This window comes from Liolophura sinensis, chromosome 6 (genome assembly GCF_032854445.1).
Source record: "Liolophura sinensis isolate JHLJ2023 chromosome 6, CUHK_Ljap_v2, whole genome shotgun sequence".
In the NCBI taxonomy this organism is placed as follows: Eukaryota; Metazoa; Mollusca; class Polyplacophora; order Chitonida; family Chitonidae; genus Liolophura; species Liolophura sinensis.
In genome coordinates this window covers 19,730,489-19,736,510 of record NC_088300.1, presented here as the reverse complement: position 1 = coordinate 19,736,510, position 6,022 = coordinate 19,730,489, and positions in this window count along the sequence as shown.

The window sequence follows — 6,022 nt, the reverse complement described above, 5'->3', positions numbered from 1 at the left end:
TATATATATATCACAGAGTTGGAACTCCAGCCAAACAGACTCATAGGGACGTGTCATTTTCAGTCTTCATGCAGAAAACACATGAAATCGGGTTTTCAGGACACACTGAAGTGGTGGTTGTTGTTGGTTTTTCTTTTTGTTTTACATCATGGATTTCCTTGCCCTTAATTTATATGAAGCTTATTCTGGACTGGAGAGTGATATCTGTGGAATCTAGGACTGTCCCTGTGATATCTGTGGACGCTAGGACTGTCCTTGTGATATCCGTGGACTTAGGACTGTTCCTGCTCAGGCATTTTAAGTGGACTTTCATTGGACAAACAAATTGTTGATGTTTTAATTGGAACTTCCAAGTGTAATGATGATACCAACACTGTATGCTCCTCATATATACCCTTATGCCTTTCATAGAAAGGCTTCTTGTTATTTATCACAACTTCATGCACTCAGACAGACAAAGATAACGTAATAATATATTCATATAGATCCATTTAATATTATTTTAGTTCATCGGTATGGATTTACCTCGGTTGCTACTGAAAACAGACATGTGATCAACAATTTATATATATATAACATATATATATATATATATATATGTACATGTATATGATAATACGAAATGCAATTTCTTGTGAATCTTAAATTTATTACTAGTTATTTTAATTTTCGAATGACTTTATAGTATTGGGGAGATGTGCCCAGACACTAGCCATTATTTGTGTTTTTGTTGATCTGGATGTATGGGGATTTGTGCTGAAGATAATGTGTGGTTGTTATTGGACTCCTTCATATGGGGCTCCAACACTTTTTTTTTATTATCATTCTTCTTTTTTTTTTTTCTTTTTACATTTGTTCTCCTTGTATGGGTAGAACTGACCTTTTACTATTTATGAGAGATGTTACACTTTCATTGGCCCAGTAGTAGACTACTGCAGCGTTCATCCCCTCATTCTGATATTATTGTAAAACCTTGCCTGCTGTAGATGTTACACCCCTGCAGAGTGGGGGGGAAATACAGCAGCTGGTTTTACTGGACATCTACCTTGTCTGTCTTCATTGCTTTTACTTAATGCTACTGTTTTAGTTCATGCTGTGGTCTTATTTATGTTTTCGTTGTGGCAGTCATTGTAGAGACATATACCACTTGTTTGTTTATTCATTAAACAGCGCTGACATTTTCCCCACCCACTGAAAACCTGTCATTTTTCATTTTGTTATTTATGCCTTCAATCACATTTACAAATGTCTGTGACGCTTCACTTCTGAAAATCACTTCTGATCAAACTACCGAACACATTGGTCATCTTCAAAACTGTGCCTGTCGGCAGTAGTACTTGTATATGTAATTGACGAAGATCATACTGTCAGCCCACCATCTGGTAACGAGTAATTTAGTGCGCACAAAGCATAAAACATGCAAACCATACACATGCAGATAACTTGGCCATCTTGTACCCTAGGCATGTATAGAGAGGGACTATTAACTGTTCACTTGATATTTTACTCAAACCCTTAACTTCGTATTTGTTCCACTGTAGAATGGACATGTGCTGTATGAAAGGTTGATTGAATGGGTATCATTGTGGAGCGAGTGAAATAATCACTGGTGACCAGATTGGTAGATGTCGTTTAAAAAGTTAATTTTGTTAGGGAACAGGACTTGGAGGTTGCAGGTTTGAAACTTGCAATTTGGTATTGGTTAATTTGGCTATAAAATCTGTGCTATATCCAGGAAGTGTAATCCCAAATGAACATAATACTGTTGCTGGTAACAGGTTTAAGATGACAAGTACAGGACAATATTATTGACTGGGACTTTGGGGTTTGGGGCAGGACTTGAAAATTCCTATCTCCTCACAACTAAGTTGAAATTCTTTTCCGTGAAGTATACTGATGAAAATTTTCCCTCGCTGACCTAGGAGATTAAACGCATCAACTAAAGCCATTTACTTTATCTCACTACAGAGGCATTGTATTGTGTACAGTTACTTCAAGAAGTAAGATTTCTCCTTTTGTTGCACCATATAAAATGTGCATTGAGTATGGGTCTAATTTAATACTTGTGTTGACAAAAGCATGAAGTGCATTTCTATGGCATAAAACGTTTCAGCTTCTACAACTGTGATTTATTTAGCGATACTAGTCCAAGGAGACGAATCTCGCCGCTTCCTGTTACTTAACCATATGGTGTTAGTGCTCTTTTCTACCCCACATCTTGCCATCTCACTCTTACCTCAGAGGTAACCCCACATTTTACTGTTCTCTTCATCACTTTTACAATTTCATCTACGTATACACATAAATCTGAATATTTTCTGCACAGCTGTTAATGTGAAAATTAACGAGGGCAACATGGATGTTAGTGGAGCATTGCACGGATTTTAACCTCTAAATCTTTGTTGATAATCTGTCAGAGGACGAAGGAGTGCGTTCCCAACACCTATTTTGATCATGTGAGAAAGGTTCACTGCGCCTGCATAACCCAGCCACTGCCATACTTCAGTACTTGATCTTTTGCCAGCCCTTTTGTGTATTCATTTCTCGGCAAACCGCCCATCTCCTGGGCCGTCCATTGCGCAGTGTTGGCGAATGTCTGAAGTCTGGCAAGGAGAAACACAAGGGTGTACGTTCCAGGTCTTAACACTACGGAGTCACAAGACTGGGCATCACAATTATGATTCAACAGTTGGCAATATTACTGTATTTCCCCTTACTGGTCAAAATAAAGCGTGTCTGTGATGTATATAGAATTGAAATTTTCCTTCCGTTCAGCCGAAATCGCGTAGCCCTTGACTTATATAAACTCTTCCAATATCTACACGTTTGTACGTTGTTATAAAAAACAAAAACGGAAAGATAATCATTCAGTTTACAGATTATTTGCATAAATGAGTAAATTAAGTTCCACTATGGTTGATGGGGTCTATTTCCATTCGGAAGCTATTTAACCTGTTGTAAAGAGACTTTCTCTTCACTCAAGACCAACTGTACTCGTACACCAATAGCAGTTGTTTATATATTATTAAACAAGCGAAAGTTGGCACTAACTCTGACATCCCGCAAAATGTTCACCTGTGCTAAACATTTAAAGCCAAGCGTAAATTAAAACTTAATGCTATCTTTTTACGGCTTGTCACAGGCTAAAAAATGTCTAAATTTCATTGAAGAACGCTCTTTTGAGGGATGCAGCAAGAAATTTTTACTATCCCGCTTGGTGTTCAATGACCAAAGATACATCGCACCAAATTATGAGTCGTTGAGCTCGAAAACCGCACAGGTCTGTCGCATGAAAGTGGACTCGTTTTGAACCCCAGGCTTGTTTAATTTTCAGTATAACGGTATGCGTAGAGGCGTGTAACAGAAACAAAGCAAAATGTCCGAGCAGAACATCCTGTGACATTTAACTGGTAATCGCTGGACTCCATGTACATGGCCCAGTTTCAACACACAGGGGTGCTGTGTGGTCGCCACACAGGCATGTCTGTCTTCCTGTCGCTACGACACACGAGGGGTTGGTTTCATTTCTAACACCGGACCGAGAGTCTTGAGTATTCCCTCCTCCACTGTTCGAGGAGCTTTGGTGGCAATTCATAAGCGGTTCACAGCGCTCGCAGCGTCACTTAGGTGGTCTTTCATGAAATTCTTCGGAAACCTTTAAGTCAATTTCACCAATATAACGTACGCCTTGTACAGGTGAAAAAGGTGTCACACCAGTGGGAAAGTTTGTTAGTTACTTGCTTTGAAGGTTCCCCCAAGTGTTCATAAAACTGGCTTCAAGCAATCGAATCAATTTTATCGCACATCCAAACAGGCGTGAGTTAATTACTGAGTATTCCATATATATGGGCTCCATTTATTTGGATGTATGCTTCGGGTTTTACGTACGTTACAATTTTTTTTTATTTATATGAATTTGAGGATCATTCGGCGTGTGTACATATGTACTGTGTGTACTTGTGGAAGGGCGAATTCATGCCACCAGAATGCTGCCGCCTCTGAAGTATCTTACCGAAGACACCCCACCCGGTCGCATTATACCGACTCCAGGCCAACCAGTCATGTTTCTGTGCTCTAACCTCTCAGTAGTGGGCGCCAAGCGGGACAGCAGCTTGCCATTTGTAAGAAAAAGTCTTTGATGTGCCCCGGTGTTATTATGAAAGATCAAGATCAATCATGATTTTCATTGTCAGTCAGTGCCGTAACTGATACCTGTGCTCGGGAACCACAATGGGTCAATCGACATGTACGTGCTTATATCCGACGTGATCATAGAGTTTGTACCGGTTGGTAATCGTTTTTCAAGCTAATAACTAGAACACTTCACGCACAAAACGGACTGAGTTTACATCGTGTTTATTAAAAGCGCCACTTTTGATGGATGAGTTAACAGCTGCCAGCAAAAAAGCAAGTGAGATACATATTTTGATACCGACAACCTATATATTTTTGGGGTGGTTTTGTGTTGAACGTTGTTTTGGAAATTGGGTTTGCGATTATTGAACTGGAATGGCCATATGGTTGACAACTGGAATGTGTTTCGACGTCTAGTCCTTAAAAACTAAACGAACCATACACCTGTAAACAAAGTATTCATCTAAAAGGACATTTTGTGCTCATCCCGAATATGGTCTTCGTGGATTTTTTTTCTCCACATTCTTCATGCGTTTAATAAAATGCAAATATGATAATAGTTATGTTACTGTGAATTGCCGTTGGCTTCCCCAGGACTCTGCCCGGTTTCCTCCCACCATAGTGCTGGCCACCATCGTGTAAATGAAATATTCTTTGGTACGGCATAAAACACCAATGAAATAAACCAGATTATGGTTATGGTGGACCTTTTAGCCCATATTGAACAAACTGAAGCACGGTGACGTCACCGCTTTTTAGCTGTACGAGACCTCCTCAAACTGCTGTATTTCTTCGTCCAACATGAATATAAAAGTTGCACTACACCTGTAACTATATTTTTTGTGAAGATATAGGGCGGTAGATCCAGGGACAATCCCGGGTCGTTTCACAACTCAAGTGGAAGTTGAAGCTTCCCCCTTGGTGTGTTCAACATTAAGGGGATAGTGCAACGACCCGCTTCAGTATAATGACTTTGTTGGGGAGACTTACTTGCCTTCGGTAAGTCGTCTCAGTGAATAAAAGAGCGTGGAAATCCTTCCTGCGACAAGAAGGCACATTGCACATACTGAAAAATTGTTAAGTTCGACGTTAAACCTTCAGCACTCACTCACCCTAAGACGTTGGCTAACCCTCTCCGTGGCCGAGGGGATTAGCACGATAACGTGGAGAAATGACCCAGGAGCCTCTCGTCAATGCGGTCGCTGTGAGTTCAAGTCCATCTCAATGCGGGTGGTCGTTGGTTTCCCCGGACTCTGCCCGGTTTCCTCCCACCACAATACTGACGGACGTCGTATACATGAAATATTCTTGAGTACCGGTACAGCGTAGAACACCAATCAAATAAATAGGCCTAAATAAATTAGAGACGTCGAATGGGTTTGATGACACACATCACATTAGGCTATTTATTTATTTATTTATTTGATTAATGTTTTACGCCGTACTCAAGAATATTTCACTGATACGACGGCGGCCAGCATTATGGTGGGAGGAAACCGGGCAGAGCCCGGGGGAAACCCACGACCATCCGCAGTTAGGCTTTTTAAGGGAAATTAATACATACTTTCGATATAATTTAATACTTTAAATGTCCATTGAGAATTATGAATGCATTAAATGGGCAGAACAAGTTTTGTGTTCTTTCGTTGTAGGCCCTTATGTAGGGCTTGCTTGTAGGTCTAACTTGAGGGGTGTATGGCGGTATAACTGGGTTTTGACATTGAGAGTGACCTCCCTTTGACAATGTCTATTTCAGTAAGCACTAGTGAAATAAATCCAACAGATCATTGGCTCATTAGTTTTTCTTGAGATAAACAAATTATACATAAACAAAGATTTAAATACTACTAAGTGTTGTGTAAAAATATATTCATTTTGTATAATAAGT